Source organism: Crocodylus siamensis, chromosome 13 (genome assembly GCF_052110815.1).
Source record: "Crocodylus siamensis isolate JL-2025a chromosome 13, ASM5211081v1, whole genome shotgun sequence".
Taxonomy (NCBI): Eukaryota; Metazoa; Chordata; order Crocodylia; family Crocodylidae; genus Crocodylus; species Crocodylus siamensis.
The window spans coordinates 7,927,478-7,944,600 of record NC_143407.1 but is presented as its reverse complement, the minus strand read 5'-3'; the positions used below and the strand labels follow the sequence as shown (position 1 = coordinate 7,944,600).

Sequence of the window (17,123 nt, the reverse complement as noted above, 5' to 3'; positions counted from 1 at the left end):
CCTTCCTTGATCTGCGTGTTCAGATCCTGACCTCCAGATTTACGCCCCCTGCCAAGCCCCCAGCTCTCTCCCGAGTGCTTTGAAGCATGATGGAGCCCACAGATCCTGCAGAGACGATGCGTCTGGCGAGGAGGGTGAGCGAATGTGACAGCGTGGAGATAAAGGAGCTGCTCCAGTCACTTTCTGTGCCCCTGGCTCCAGGACTCGGTATCATTTACATGGCAGCCAGTGTCTCTGGGTTTTCTGTCTTCCCCTCTCCCCCCACCCTTTTAGCAACAACTTCTCGCTGCGTTTCCCCACGAGGCCAAATATTTTCATGGAGCACAATCTTTTAATTGGTGCTGGAGGCACTCGGTTCCCAGCACCAGGGAATCCATCATTTCGCATCTGCGAGACTGCCTGTTTGTACAGAGGCAAGTCTACGTATAAAGGCACAGGCAGAGCCTCCCCCTGCCTCGGCTCTGCCACTCCGGCTGCTGGAGGGACTGCATCCTCCTGGGCTCGGGCCCCAGCATGTGCCACCCTGGGGTCTCTAAGGAGGAAGACCCAGGTGACCCTTTGATTGCATTTGGAAGCTGGGGGGGAGTCAGGGGTCGGTGACAGGACGGGGAGCTTGATAAGGGTTGCCTGCTGCCGGCCTGGGGACGTTGCTTGCCCATCACTCTGGGGGAGAGGGCTGTGTGGGTGGGTGCATGCTTCTCTGCTTTTCCACCTCTTAACCTCGGGCCTTACAGTCCAGGAGGCAAAACTGGGGGTGTCGACCCCGGTATCTGCAGTGAAGAGGGTATCGCGTTCACCTGGCAGGCCAAAGGTTTCTGCGCTGAGCCTCGGCTCCACAAGTGTTTTTGTGACACCCCTCCCCCATGGCAGTCTTATCTTCTATCTACGTCCCCTCTTTGGGATAGGGGAGTCTCACCGTCTCTGCCGTGTTTATCCTGATACGTGCACTGGTGAGGGAGGGCTGTGCTACTGCCCCTTCTTCGCAGATGGGGAACGGAGTGGCAGAAAGACTGAGTGATTTGCCCAGGGTCACACAGGGGAGTCTGTGGCACAGCAGAGAATGGGGCCTGGGTCTCTCCCTCGATGCCCCAAGCAGGGCAGGCAGTGCCACTGAGGCATATTTCATAAGCTTTCGCATGCTGCAGTCCCCTCTTCTGCCAAGTGATGCTAATGGTACCTAATGAGTGGCGTTTGGGGGGAGGAAGTGTGCCAGCCTGGAGCACAAAGGAGGGGAAGACAACGATCCCCATGCCTAACTCTTTCCAGTCCAGGCATTTTGACTGTACCTCATGGTGTGCCACCCTACGACGGACTGCAGCCCTTGCTGCTTCTGCATGTGTGCCTCTCCTGGATGGCTTCTCGCTCGGTGCTGCTCCCGTTCTCCCCCTGCGCAACAAGCATGTGGTGCTGTAAGGGCACAGGGATCCATAAAATGGATCCAGGCCCCCATCTAGTAAGCACAGCGTGCACTTGCACATGCTCCACAGGACCTGAGTCTGCATTCCCTTACTCTGGTGTAAATCCGGAGCGACTCCACCCTGGGGTGATGTGGGTGGGAGAGGAGGATTGGGCTGTGCTCTTCCAAGCAGCTCCCTCCAGCCCCTGACAGCAGAGGATGCCCGGGCTTGGCCGCCACCTGAGCACCCCTCTTTCCCTGACCCCGCACCTGCTCAGCCCTTTCCAGCTCTCACCGGCTGTAGGGATGAATGCAGTAAACAAGGCAAATAGGGAATCTGTCTTGCTGACAGCCCTGCCACGGCAGGGGTGGTTGGAGACTCAAGGAGGTGACATGTTTACTGAGAGGTGGGAGAGATTTACTGCGTGCCTGCCTCTGGGTGAAGACAGCCAACACCCCATGCTGGGAGACAGGGTGGGAGTTCAGGGCACTCTTGAGCAGCTCTGCATCCCCCTCATTGGGATAGGGGAGCCTCGGAGGGAAAGGGAACTGCCCTAACCCTTGCTGTGCCATGCCACGGGATAACCTCGCAACTTGTGCACAGCTGCTCTCTGCTGAGAGGCTCCATTAGTCCACCCCATTGCACCTGAAGGTTGATTAAGGGCCTGTTTGGTACTGGGCCCAGTTGGGAGGAGCTGGGGGGCTGCCATGCAGGAATGTCTTTGGAGCAGTAGCAAGTGCGAGGGAGCTCAGAGGGGCTCTGGGTCCTTTTTTCGCAAAGGGCTCAGAAAGCCCAGAGCAGGGCAGAGTGGTTTTGACCCTGTGGGTTCCTCTTTGAAATCTCAAATCTCTGGGTTTATCTTGTGGAACATGTGCAAGTGCTTGCACACCTCCCAGAGCAGGTGCTTGCACACCTCCTGGAGCACCCTTAAAAGGTTCCTGCAGCGCTGTGGTTGCAAATCACAGGAGTTGAGCTTAGAGGGGGGTGGGTTATGAGCTCCTTCTCCCTGGGTAATGGGTCTCTGAGTAAGTGGCAGGAGTGGAGTGAGCTGCCATGGTGACTGGTCCTGGAGAAAGATGCACGAGTTCATGGAGGTCAATGGCATGGCCTGCATTTGGTCCCATTCAGGAGGCCAGCGTGGCCCCTTCAACTAGCCACCATCTCCCTGCCCTACACAGCTGCCCCCTGCCACTCCCTTTGAAGTGCTTCCTTTCGCTTATGCCACTGCAGTTCCACGATAGCCGTGTCCTGGCCGCTTCCAGGCTGTGCCCGTGGTACAATGTTCAGCACGTGTTGGGCTCAGGAGTTTCTGAACAGCATCAGCTCATGGGGGGGTTGCGATCTCCTCCTAACAAAGGCTGCAAACTCCCTTGAACTAATGCCCGCCTGAACTCCAGCAGAGTTTTGGGGAAAGAACATCCCATCTTGATTTACAAAATTTGCCAGCAAGCTGGAGTCTGCCGTAAGCTTTTCCACGGGGTAATTGTTTCACTGAATCTTGTCGTATCGCTGCTGAAGTGAAGAATGCTCGATGTTCAGACTTCTGCTCCCCAGGCAGCTCTCCAAGGCTGTAAGAAAGTCACCCTTTCACCTTCTCTTTGTGCAGCTCAGCAGATGGAGATCCTTGAGTTCTGCATGGTTCCCAGTCTTTTAATCATACAGGAGGCTCCCTCGGAGCCCCCTCCAGTTTCTCAGCATGCTTCACGCGTGCCAGAACTGAACGCACCGTTTGAGTCACAGTCGTGCCAGTGCCAGATGTGGAGGGAACAGAACCTCCCATCTCATTTATCCAAGAAGCACGTTGGGTTTTTTGGCCCCGGGTTTGTGTCCAGCATTCACGTTCATCTTGGTTATCTGTCCTCTGAGTCCCTTTTGGGTGCACTGCTTTCCCATGCAGTGCCCTATATTGTCAGTGGGTGCATCTACATTTGCCGTGATTTAGTACTTCTTTTGGAAGTACTAAAACATGGCACAGTAACCGCCTGTACTGCGCTGTACAGGCAGCACACGCTTAGATTTCGCTGCTACATCACAGTCGTGGTGTGCTATAAGCAGGCAGCACACCACGACAGCAAAGTAGCTGTAGCTAGCAATCACGTGTAGACCTGTGTGGTTGCTACATCGCCATAGCATGCCGTATGGTAACGTAGCACGTTCCTACATTGCCGTAAGGGCAACATGTAGATGCTCCCAGTGTGGCTTGCAGTCTCTGCTGCTGGATGTACAGCGTTGTATTTGGCCGTATTAGGAAGCATATCGTTTGCTTCTGCCCGACCTACCCAAATGCCTTCTGTCTGCAAGGCTCAAAGTGGCTGCAGTTCTTGGCTCTGCAATTTCTCTTCTCGCCCAAGACAGAGAGGAGAGCAGGCCATGCAACTTCAGAGTCTCTGTCGAGACAGCAGGGGCAGGGAACAGATGCCGTGAAACGCAATGAGCCTGAGGTCATGCTCTGCTGCCCCTGGGGTTTGCTCTCTGGAACAGTGACCAAGGCTGTTTTCACCGGGTCCTTCTCACATCCTCCCCCTGGGATCCTGCCTTCAGTGCTCTGAAGTGTCGTGCACCCGGGGAGCTCTGCAGAGGCAGCCTGGTGCAGAATACTTTTGAACTGTCATCGCAAATGCCAGAAGAGCTCCCTGTACCCCTCTCCCCCCCTCGCGATAAATGTAGCTGAGTATTGCACTGCACCTTTCTCTGACAAGTCGCACCCTAGGCTCTGGGGATGTTGAGACTACGGGGTCGATGCCTGGCGTTGGGAGGAGCAGGACCCTGGGCTCTTTCGCGGGCCTGGGGGGCGGAGTGGTGTCCACCGGTGGGAGCAGAGGGCTGCAGTTCAGGACTTCTGGGCTTTATTCCAGGTCCCGTCCGAAGCCCCACGGGGAGCTCTGTTGAGTCTTTACATCCCCTGGGTGATATGATAATGGTGCAACTTTCCGCAGACAGTGCCGGGAGCGTGATACAGTGTCAGGCGGGCAGAAAGTGAGACGGGTGCCGTTAGCTGCTCTGAGGGAAGTTGAAAATCCCAGGCGTTAAGCTGTCGGCTTGTGATCGGGGCATCCCGGAGGCTGGATCTTCTCTGAAGGGCTTGTGACTGCCAGCCAACACACTGTGCAGTCTGGCTATAAAGAAGCAGGGGCTGGGCTTGCAGCAGCCACTGGGCTGTCGAAGTGTTTTCAGCTACAAGGATGAAAGTCTGCTTTTGCTTCCAAAGAAGGGTGAGGCGCAGGAGGAAGCGTCCTGTGATGAATAAGACCTCTGCGGCAGGATCCTGAGCTGGTGTGAACTGACATTGCTGTGTTGAAATCAGTGGAACGCTCCTAATTTGCAATAGTATGGGACCTGGCCATGAGTAGACACTTGTGTTTAGGAGAGACCATGCCCAACAATGTTCTGCGCTCCTCATGGCTGGGGTGAGGCTGGGGGGTGGATTGGAGCTGGTTTTTTTGGGCCCAAGCGGGAATTGCTTGCAACGGTGTGAAGGAGGTGAGAAGGATGATCGTATCAGGATGGTTGTGCTTTGCACTTGTTTTGAAGAGGTATAAGTGTGTATGCACAAGGGGAAGGAGGAGGAATCAGGCCGGTTACCAAGCCACTTGGGGTGCTGCACTTGGAAGTGGAGGTCCAGTTCACCAGCCTCTTCGCCAGGAGGACAGGGCTTGGCTAGTGCTTTGCCTTTTTTATGGCAGGAGAATCTGCAGCCACAGGGAGGTGAGGTGGGACGGGCAGGGGATAACACCGGGGGCAAAATATTTTCAGGTGTTTCAGCCTGTCTTGTTCTTGGCATTGTCTGGATCATCTGCCTTTGTATCTATTTGTGGGTTTTGTCACGCCTAGAAGTGCCAACCAGCTATCACGGTCCATTCGTGTTAGGTGCTGTGTATGTGTAGTTACTTACCTGGGGCCTAGAGAGAGCAAGAGAGTGCAGGGGTTGTAGGAAGGTAGAGTTGTGGGATCACGCATAGCGGAAAAAGATGGTGCTTGCCTCAAAGTGCTTATTATTATTTGTGTTAACGACCAAGCAGAAAGGGTGACGAAAATACCCTGCGGTGCAGCTGGGGGAGAGCTGCCCCTACCCGCGCTGTTTGTGTATCCACCTCGTCTCTCCCCCATCTCCTTCCCTCTGCACCAGTGATGGTGTTAACACGGTGCACATTACCTTACCATCCTCACTGCAAATCTGAAAGCCTGAGCATTTCTTTCAGGCCCCCATTAGCGCTCGTGACCCCAGGAAATCCCAAAGGTCAGCAGGCAAACCACACTGTCGGGAGGCGCAAGCTGCTGATCTCTTCATCTTCATACTAATGTAGCATTAAACAAGCGATATTTCAGCCGCACAGCATTAGCAGAGGCAGCTGAAATTCTGTGACATGGCAAATATCCCAGAGACTGTCGTTAAATTATCTGAATTTGTCAGCAAATAAATTATCTCCAGAATGTTTGCTTACCAAATAAATAGAGAGGGGCAACAGCACCTAACAGCAACACAGATTGCAGTAAATAAGCTGGCAGCGTGGTGCCAGCTCATCTCGCTTCTCAGGGGTTTGCGCAAAGGTTTCTTTTGGTGTTTTATGCAGGGCTCGTGCCCTTGAATTTCCTCGTGTGCTTGGAGCGAACCCCAAAACTCTCACGGCGGCTAGGTCCGGCCTGCTGGGTTGTGCTTGGTTTCCCTTTCAGTATGTGTGGTTTTGGGGCCACAGCTACGGTGGAGGAGAATTAGGCTGGCTCTACTGATTTCGACAAAACCGTGTTCTTGTGAATCTGACCCAAAGACTTGAACGGCACAACGCTGATTTCTACCAGCTGGCAATCTGGCTACAAAACGTCACGTGCCCCTTTGCAAGTCCTTTGGCGCTCGTGAGCTGGCCCGAGGACGAAGCCCCCGACGCAGGAAGGCACTTAAGCGCATACTTCGGATTAAAGCCCACTCGTGAGCAGAGCAGACTTGCTGAACTGGGAGCGAAACCCCAGCAAATTATGGGTCGCAATCAGTGGCAATGCTTGGCCTTTTTAACATCCTTTTCTGTCACTGTGTTCAGAGGCATGTTTTCGAGTGAGTTTAGCTGCTGTCGAGGCAGCCGCAGGCGAGTTGCATCCAGGAGTCCCGGTGTGTTGGGTGCCTGGCTCAGCTGGCTGGCAGCCCATCAGTGTCACAGTGGAAGCTGCTCGGCGATGCTTTGCTTGGAAAATCTGGCCCTTACTGTGACTGCCGAGTCGAGCTGGGAGGAATTTGTCAGCTGAAACTTCTCCCGCCAAACAAAACCCTGGTTTGGATCAGATGAAGCATACAGCAGATTTGTGTCACATCCATTGAAATATTGTGCCCCCTAAAAGGAAAAAAAGCTTGGAAAAAAATTCCTATAGTGAAACGTTATGTTTTGACATGTTACCAGTGAAATATTCTGGTTTTCTATTTCTAAAGGCTGGCTTGTCACTAAATTTCCTTCAATTTAATTTAAAAAAAAAAGAAGGGGGGGAGGGGGCAAGAAGGATACAAACACTGGAAATAAAAACATTTGGTCTGATTTGAGTTTTTATTTCCTCCCCCTCCCCAACCTATTTTATTTCGCTGGAAAAATGGGAAACGCTTTTTGTTCTGAATCAGCCCCACGCGAGTCATTTTCTTCCTTGAGTTTTACAATTTGGGCAATAGGGAAAAAAAAAAGAGCTGGCTTGTTCCCAGTGCTCTGATGGCAAAGGTTGGATAAGGCAAAGTTGTGCCCCTTGTTCTTCCAAGGGTTGGGCTGCGTGTGGGCAGCTGCCTTTGGGTCAGCCTGGATGAGCCATGGGCAGCGCGAGCATGGCTGGGAAACCACAGGCCTGGGAGTGGGAAAGCATGCTTGAGCGTGCGAGAAGGGTTGCAGGGAGGTTTTATAATTCAATGAGGGAAGAGAAAATGATCCCAGATAAAAAACACAGAGCTAAGCCTCCTGCAGAGGGGACCACCCCGCTGTTATGGTACACCTTGCCCGGGAGCGTGTGTGTGGGGGGGTGATTTTTTTTGTGTATCTTTGCGTGGGTTTTTTTCTTTTCCCCCTCGTCTTCTTTTCCCGTTTCCTCCCCTTTGTTTTCTCGGGGTGTTTTTTCCTTCTTTTTGTTTCTAAAATTTTCTTGAGGGGCCTCCGATTTATCTCAGCCTTGAAAATTCATTTCAATTACCGTTTACAACCCGCCGACGAGATGCTGCAGTCTCCGTAGTAACAGCAGCCGCTGCGCTTTGATGGGGGTAAAGCCTCTCTGAGCCGGTTCCCCGGTTGTCACTCCTGTCTCTTCTTGTCTGGCTCCTCGTGCCCCGGGACACAATTAGGATGTCTTCAAACTGTTTCTGTTGTCGCTGCTGCTACACGTTGGCCAAGTCCTCTGCTCCTGTAGCTACGGGAGATCAGTGTCCTTTATTGTCTCACGTCACCACCGATTCCTGCTTCTGCCTCGAGCTGCTCGCCGCCTTCTTTCTAGCGAGGCCTCAACTCGGGGTAGGTCCCGCATCCCTCTTGGGGTGTGGAAGCATCTTGTGAAATGTTCCCAAAGGAAACGGGTTTGGAAACGTTTCGAAAACGGAATAGTTTCAGCCCAGGGATGTGCGTACGGCCCTTGTGGTGCTCCGCTTCAAAATTGCTGCAGCTGAATGCAGCGGCATCTCTCCAGGTGGTGGGTGCCGCAGGGGTTAGAAGACATCGTGGGGCGTCCTTGGCTGCTTGGAAGAGCGCAGCCCAATTCTCCCCTCCCGTCCGCATCACCCCATGGTGGAGTCGCTCCTGATCTACACCAGAGTAAGGGAGTGCGGACCCTGGTGCCAGGGGATATGTGCAAGTGCCCGCTGTAGGGCAGGGGCAGTGAGGACTCGCTGGTGTGGGGAGGCTTTCCAGTCTCTCACCGGACCGCAGCGGTAGGCTGGGGTTGAAGCATCCGGCAGTGCTGGAGCCCAGAGCGGGGGAGTGGGACACCGCGGCGGCACAGTACGGTAGGCCGTCGCTCAGCCTGCAAGCTGGCCACCCCCTTCTCCCTCCCTGCCCTGTACAGCGGGGGAGAGTGGAGCACTATGCAGTGCTGGGAGATTTATGGATCCCCCATCCCCTTGTGCAAATAAGAGGAAGGGAACTTGCTTTAAAATAGTACGAGAAGCAAGGATTTTTGTGAGGGTGTTTTTTATCGGACCAACTCCAATGTATGTAGTCCAGTGTGTAAACCTTGGCCCACTGGGGCTATAGCATCACTCCAGCACTGTCAGAGTAGTACTCATGTCAAGCACTATGGTTCTGGAGCATGTTGGCTGCTTTTGCAACGTTTCCAAAGGCACGTACCTTTGCGCAGCTGACTTTTTAAACGTTGCACTTGTTACTTCCGTCACCAACTTTATAATCCTTCCTGATGCATCCCGCAGCTTTCCCTCACCGGTGGCTGTCAGCGTTCCTCGCGCTGGGGGTCCACCTACCTTCCAGCTGGTTAGGCCCTTTCTTCACTCCGCCCTGCTCCCATCTGAGCCAGGACCCTTTTCCTGCCGCCTCGCGCTCCGCTTTGCCCCACAGAGACCCGGCAGCACCTGCCGAGGGTGCTCTTGTGTGCAAAGGAGCTGCCGCCCCTTGCTCGTTTCTCGCCTTTCTGCCGTCATGCAATGCGGTGGAGTCAAACGCGCCAAAACAAGGTCCTCCTCCTGCTGCCTCTTCAATAATTCACAGGGTTATGGATACGGACTGGAGCAGAGAGGGCCTATAATGGGAATTGTGGAGAGGAGGGCTCGCCCAGGAGAGGAATCACTGGGAGGGGCCGGGGAAGAGAGGCAGAGAGGGTGCGTCGGGGGTTGCATCTTGAGTCCTTAGCCAAGCAGACAGCTTCAGGCCAGCAGGATTTTCCCAAAGGCTGCTGGCTCCATTTCTGCCCCCCACCTCCCCTTTTACTAGAAAACTAATTAATGGCCTTAGCTTTGTGAGGTTGGATGTTAATGCTGTTCTGAACTGGGCCTGGGGATTTCTGCACGCTCCTCTCTGCATCTGCATAGCAGCTAAGGCCAGGCTGCGGCTGGATGCCGAATACTAACGTGGATGGAGGGAAGGAAATGGGAGGGGGTTGGTTTGGCTCTCATCCTTCATGTTCTTTTGCCTTTTTTTTGTTCCTTGCTGGTCTCCTGCTGATACTGTGCAGGGTTTATTTATTTATTTTTTCTTTCTGCCCAATACAGCATGTATCAGTCAGGAGAACATATGTGAGGATTTGTACTGCGCGCCTCTTGGCTCAGATGATAAAAAGCACCTGTCGAGAGGCTGGGGCTGAGGGAAGTGAGATATGCCAGGCAGTGGACCCAGGCCCTGATCTCAGCTCTGCCTCAGGCTCATTTTGCTGCTGCAGAAGAGAAACTGGGCCTGGCTGCTGGGTGCCTCCGTTTCATGGGGAATGCAGCTTGAGCCAAGGTTGCAGAGGTGCTGCGTGACCGCGGCTCTCGCCGATAGCAGGTGCTTGGGACCTCTGGAAAATCAGGCCGGAGGTGTCTGTGTGGTTTGGGCTGCCACCAGGAAATCGTCCTCCTGCTGCCAGGTGTTGCCATCCCCCAAGCCCGGATGAATCTCTGGGGCTGAGGGGAAAAGCCCATGTTGTGCCAGGAAGGTGGAACCAGATCTCAGTTGCTCTTGCTGTAACCGGGCTGGAAACTAGGGCAAGGCTCCAGTGTGCCAAGGCAAGTCTGCACCATGTGAGCCAGGCAGTGAATATCTCCCTGCACTGGAAAAGTCTCCAGAGATCACCCGCTAGCACATACCAGGACTGGACTAGCAGGGAGCTCCCCCATGGCCATTTTCCCCACTCCCTGCAGCATCTTCTGTTGGGGAAGGCTGGGCGCCCCCACATAGCTGGTGGTCCTGCCTTCTTCCCTAGAGCATCTCGTTCCAGGAGGGATGGCGACTGTGGCAGCTGGGAGCTTGGACACACAAAGAGAGCTCCTGTACCATTTTTTTCTTCTCCCACTTGGAAGAGAAGCAGGGTCAGGAGTAAGTGGATGGCTGCCCCCTGCCAGCAGCCATTCATTGTTCCCTGCCGTGACTCATGCTGGGAGAAGTGGTGAGACAAAAGCCCCAAAGGGTCTGGGGCACTGTCGCCTCTGTGCTGGGGAGAGCGGCACTGTGAGTGATTTTGATTAACTCCTGCTGAAAGCCAATGCCAGGGATGTGATTGGAATTGATGCTAATCCTTTCTCATTCACTGCTGGGGAACATAGCTGCGTCCCTTCTCAGAGGGGTGCCTGGCGAGGCTCGTTGAGTACTTGAAAATTAATTATCCGACCGGTAGAACGATGCGCGACCCTGCTATTATAATCAGCAGGGTCACATTCCCTCCGCGGGCCTAATCTACTGAGAGTTTCAAAGAGATTTATTGTGTTCTTGTCTGGAACATGCCATCACAAGACTCTGCTGCCTGATCTGCATTTTCCTGCGCTGGCCTAATTTCCTCTTGGCAAGCGTTTTGGTCCCAGCAAAAGGTGCCGCAGTAACAGCCTTGGAGACTTCCTCTGATCTGTGACAGTGCAGGGCCAGCCGGGAAAGCTGGAGGGCGAGCTCCAGGTGTGCTGTGTGGGCTGCATAATCGTGCCCAGACACAGCATGCCCACCCATACCTGCGCTAGGTTTAATCTAGTTAGCGTGGCTAACAATAGCCGTGTGAACACAGCACGGACTTTGGGGGGGGGGGCTGCAAAAGCGGGGGATATAGGCCGATTGTGAGCCGGGGCTGAAGTCTGCATTGATGGCTTCTCTGCTGTTGTTACTTGGGCTGGGTAACTGGAAATGACTATAGATGTGCCTGCCCATGCTGCCTCGCACCTTTGTGGCTGTGCTGATGTGCCTCGGTGCGTTACCAGAGGTCACGCCGGAAGTCTGAGCTGGGACTTGAACCCCCGTGTCCTGAATCTGACAATCCAGTGGCTTAATTGCTAGATTATGAGAGGCTGAAACATTTGTACTGGCACCTGACTGGTGTTCGGTCACCTGGAATGACGATGGTGGGCTCTCTAATTCCTAGAAGATGCAGATGGATGTCCATCTTCTATGTGTATTCTGGTGTCAGCGTTTTGAGAGGAAGACATTGGATTTCCATCCTTTTTAGCCAGAACTGGAGGTGCTTGTTCTAACAGAGCGGTGGGAGATCATTTTTCACTACAAATGTTTAGGGCTGGGTTTACAAAGGGACTTAGATGCCTTAAAAAGGCAGTAAGGTACCCATTGGGACAATAATTCCCAGCACCGCCAGTGACTTTCAATAGGAGTTAGGCACCTAATTTACTTAGGCATTTCTGGAAACCCCACTAGACATCTACATGCACCAATAAGCAGCTAAAACCCTATGCAGACTTTGGCCCAAAGTGATTTTTGGCTTACAAATTCCATGAAAGTCAGTACAACCCATCAAAGGCCACCTTTGCCCAGAGGACTTCTCTTTTTGGCTGAAGCACCCTGGGGGCTTTATGCTTGAGGGTGCTAGTTTTTTTTTAAAATTTAAATGTGGTAGAAGTTAAAAAAAAAAAATATATCTGATTAAATCAGTTCTGCCTCAGAAATTCAAGGCAGGAAGGTAGGGAAATCCAGAACCAGGGTCTGGATTTGATCTCCTAACTCTACCATATTGAGAAGAGTCATTTTTTTCCTGTAAAGGGAAGATATTTCTTCCAGTCTAATTTTTGTGCCGGTCCTCCTTCTCTATCTTTTCATGCCTTCTCAGGATATTAGGGCAAGCCTGGGAAGGGTGTGATGATGCAAGGTTGACAGTGAGGTGGAGAAACAGAAAAATATACCCTGGGGTTGGAATTCCCTCACTGATGTGTATCAGGAAGGAAAATACCTCCCATTGCTGGCAAATATTTTCTTCCAAACTGGAAGTCTCATTTATAATACCTTTGGGGAGTGGATTGGTTTGCGAGCTTGTGGGCTCTCGGCTGCTTCCGTTGGTGGGAAGGCCCTGAGAGAGTTCAGTGAGCCCTTGTTTCATTGTAGAGACCCATCGCAGGACTGCCTATAACATGCTGATTATTTTTTCGGAGGGGAGCAGAGTGGGCACTGAAACCCGTTTATCCTAAGGGCAGCCCACAGTTGCACGTTGGCAAGTCATGGTGAGCAACCTATGGAAGATGCAAGCAATGCGCTTATGGTGTGCTCAGTATCCTGCAATAGTATGCGCAGTTGTGCACCCTCAGCCATGCATGGAAACGTACCGACAAGGGATTTTCCTGGTTCTGTGTCACTCAGGGGTGTACCTGCATCTCGCCTCAAGTGAGCACGTTGAAGAACGCACATGTGGCATACTGCGGGTCTTATGATAACATGTTTTATCTGCGAGATGGCAACCCCATAGGAGCGCTGGGGGAGCATCCCCTTGGGTGTAGCTCTGGAGTAAAGTCTATTACACCCTTTTTTATTTTAATGGGTAATTATCTTGACAAGATAGAGTGGCTTGTCTGCTTGTTGAGAGATGAATGCATGAAAGGGCCCTAAGCCGAGGGAGAAGATTAATAGCCCCTGTCAATAACGTGGAAGAAGGGAGAACTTGACGGGCTTCGCATGAGTAATCTCAGTGCAAGTCCGAGAGAATTTTTATAACTTTGAAGGATGGACTGCAAATTTACCTCCTTGATATCATCTTTTCTTGTTGGTCAGTTTGTACCAGTTGTTCTAACATCATCTCAGCCCAGCACATTGGCTGGTGAACGCATCTCCACGCTCCTTCCCGGTGAAGTTTGGGAGCGGCACGAAACAGGGATGCCGGCGTATGTCGTTCTTGCAGCGCTGTTTTGCCTCTCGCTGCCCCGCTCCTGCCCGCCTGGCTTTAGGAGCAGCTGCCTTTTTGTTCAGCAGAGATGAGGAGGTGTGCACGTTGTGATCTCTCTTGCATAATGTCATGGGCACGTTGTGGAGATGGGACGTGTGCTGGTGGGGGTTTGTACTGGGAGAAAAACAGAGCGGACTCCAGGGGAGGGCAGATGGTGGGAAGCATGGCCTCTCCCTCTCTTCTTTTTCCCTTTATCTGTTTCTCTTTCCCCACCTCCTTCTCACGTCTTCTCCCTCCTCTTTAGTAATATCCCTCGTGCTCTCCGCTCTGATCTTGCCTTCGTCTCCCTGTGTGAGTCACCAGGCAGCATCGTGAGCAAGTGACCACGCTCTGCGTGGGGTGCGTGAGCAGGGATGCTGCAGACAGAAGTGCTTGCTTGGGACGTATCAGCATCACACTCGGCTGAGGGAACCCCCCTGCCGCACTGCCCTCAGTCCAGCCCTCTCAGATAGAGAAAACCAAGTATCTCCTTATCTCACAGCCCCTGCTCAGGCTTGACCTGGCCAGTGGGTGCCGTGGGCCATCATCCCTTGCCCCCGACATGCAAAAAGCCAGGGCTAACAGCAGGGACTTTCATGGCTTGATGCATGGCTAGAGGATGGCAGAGACCAGTTGGTCTCTGCCACTTGGCAGCAAGGGATGGTTGCCCCTTGATTGCTCACGGTACCAGCTTCCAGCACTGCAAAGAGATCTGTCACGTTCTGGGCTCTTAGGAAGCTGAGAAATGTGAACATCTGTTGCTTTTCTCCTTGGCTTTCTCCTTGCCACCTTGGGGGGCTCCCTGCCTACCAGGAACCTGCTGCAAACTGCCCACCTGCAAGAGCCTTTGCATGCTCTTGTGCTCCCTTCCTCCTGGAGAGGTAAGCTGGGGAAGCGAGGGCCTCCCCTTCACCCTAGCTGACTTTCCCAGCTCGAAGGGCTTGCTTCACAGTTCCTTTGAGGTCGGGGCTTGAATGAGCTTACAACTACCAGGTTTTTAACGTCGCCTTTTTACGGGAAGCCCTGTGCCTTGTTGCATAATCTTGATTCCGTGTCGCCCTCTGGCAAGCACGTCTCAAGGCTGGAAGGCCGAGGCAGGCCCAGAGGATGGGAGGGAGCAGAGGCAGCAGCGTTAGCAGACGGAGAGCGCCACCTCCCAGCCAGTCCCAGCCCTCTGGGGGGTCTAGTCTCAGCGTCCCGCCTGGAGCTCCTCAGTCCTTGAGTGATAGGAGCGCAAGGCCGGGGGGTCTTTGCAACCCCTCTCCACACTGGGCCGTGCAGCTCGGACCGGGGGACAGAGCCACAGGGTCAGTCTGTGCGCGGCAGCCCCCGTCAGGAGTCAGCCCGGTCTCTGTTCACACCCAGGTCTAATCTGATTCTGCGTGTTAGGGTCCCGTCCGTGGGGTCCGTCGGTTTAGAGCCGGCTCCCCAGTACTCAACCCGCTGAAGAGTTGCCTGCCAGGTTTCCAAACCCGGGAGGGTCCAACCTTCTCCTGTCCCATCAGCACCCAAAAACAGAGGAGCAAACCTCAGGACTTTGCCAGGCTGGGCTGAGGTGGGCAACTAGCAGCTGCACTTCGTGGAAACCCCACCCTGCCCTGGCCCCCTTATGTCGATGCTTTCCAAGCCCGTAGCCTAACCCAAGCTCACTTGTGCTCAGCCTCGTGTCTGGAGGGCTTTCTTCCTGCGGCTGTGACGGGGGTATTGAGGAGGCCCCCATCCGTTGCTCTCTGATGCAGTGCCACACCACAGGGGACTTTCCCTTAGCTTTAATTAACAGTGTGCTATGTTAATCGGTGTCTTTTGCTAAATGATTAACATGTTTCAAGTCCCATTAAGAGCAGTTATGACAGGGAGAGGCAGGCAGCTGTCGCTGGTAATTACCACATACTTGAATGATCCTGTAATCCAGGGTTGGCAGGAAAGGTTGGGAATGAATCTATGGGTCAGTGCTGGGGCATCAGAGGAGTCGGGGAGTAGGCCGGGAGGAGATTGAAGGGGTGGTGAGGACGTGACAGAGGGCACGCAGCAAGTGATGGATATCGCACAGACAGCCCCTTGACACGCGATAGCTCCCAAGAGACTGATTCTGTAGATGCCAATGGCAAGGTGGATGAGACTGGCATGTGGGGGGATGAATCATTTTTGCATAAACTGTAGCTTAAGCCATGACTGGGGTATGAGAGCCCTGAGATGCCGGAAAATACATACCGCGTGGACCACTGCCAACTGCAAACGGTTCCAATGCGGTGGAAACAAAACAACCCAAAGGGTGGGACCAGGCTGTGCCCGGGTGCAGGGCGGGATGGGGTCGGCATTTCAGCCGCAGCCCTGCATCCTATAGGGAACAACGCCCTTCCCACGAGGCATTGCGGCCATGCAGCTGCCAGGACGGAGCGCCTGCCCTCACCCAGAGGGCAGAGCACACTGCATCCTGGCAGGTGCCATACCTCACATGAACCATAGCGATCACATTAAATCAGGGGGGATGTTGAGAAGCCCCTCCAGGGATGACTAGCTGCAAAGGAAATGCAGAGAGGCAAGGGTTTAGTGGGTGGCCTCTTTTGCTGGACCAACTGCATGGCTGGGCTAGACTTACACGAGTTTTTAACTGCAGTGCATTCTTCTCCTGGTGCCCTGAAGAAGACCATGCTGCATATGAAAGCTTGTCTAAGTCCATCCTAACCATGCAATTGGTCCAGTAAAAGAGATCACCCACAAAAATCTTTGCCTCTTGTGTTTCCTAGAGCATCACAGCTACAGCATCACCCACCAAGCATACGCAGGTTATTCTGCCTTTCCTGAAAGGCCCTCTTCTAGGAGGTGGGACCTCCTGAAAAATATATATCGTAGTGCTGGAAAAAGCTTGGCATTGAGGAAGGAGATGGGTGCTGATTCAGAGCTTTCATGCAGTGCTGGGAGATGTTTTCCTTCCCCTCCTCTCCCAAGTGCTCAGCTTTTACCTCTACACCCATATCAGGTTTGGGATGTTGAATACTATTTGGCCCAGTTTCAGAAACATCTACCGCAGCCTCCTTTAGGCTTCCTGATGACTTTGGGGTTGTTTAGAATATATTTCCATGCTGACGCTGTTAGTGTTCACCCTGTAAAGTTTATGTACCATAAACTTCTTGTCTGGGAAAGATGAGTTCTAACTAGCTGAAAGGTTTTATGGGGTTTACAGCAGAGATTAGTGTTAAGATGGAAGTGCTAAACAACTATAAGTGATTAAATGATGCTACTATGCTTCACAGGGGATTTTTGCACAACAGGCATTCGGCAGTTCCCAGCTATTCCCGGAGAAATATTGATAGACATTCACTCGAGGCACAAAAACTTAGGTCTGGGTTGCATAGCCCTCCACATCTGGCCAAGGTTGAGTCAAGGGTGTGGCTTTATCTAGGACTTGCAGTAGGACCTTGTTTTTACAATTTGCAGCGGTTGTGATAGGCACTGTATGCCCAGATAGGATGAGACTGGTCCTGCTCTGAAGAGCTTCCTCTGAATAAAGAAGGCAGACAAAGGGGTTATTTGCACTGGGGGAACTGAGGCCTGGAGAAGGATTACGGCCAGATTCTTATGGATCTTGGGCACTTGCAGCTGTCCCGAGTGGTATCCCCAAATGATGACTTGAAAATCAGGCCCTGAAGGATTTATCCAAGGTTACGCAGCAGGTTGGTGGAAGGAGTGACCAGAGCTGAAACCAGATTTCCTGAGTTTCCACACCCTCAATTATAGGTCTGATTTCAGAACGACCCAACTCCTGCCCCTCTGATGGGAGCATGTCTTAACATCAGAGCCACTGCGCTCACCGCCTCGTTTCAGCAGGCGTTGTACGGGGATTGGTGCTGGGCAAAAGGCCTCAGTGCATTCTGTGCCAACTTTTTCCAGCAGTTATCGGGGTATTTTTGCAGGCTGCAGCGTAGTGTAGCAATACCACACTAGCTT

The 17,123-nt window shown here is 53.0% G+C and overlaps 1 protein-coding gene across 1 annotated transcript in view; it reads left to right on the top strand.

The window, feature by feature from the left end:
* Positions 1-17,123, top strand: part of GRM4 (glutamate metabotropic receptor 4) — a 200,376-nt gene that overhangs the window by 143,595 nt on the left and 39,658 nt on the right. The gene's annotated exons all lie outside the window — the stretch shown is intronic.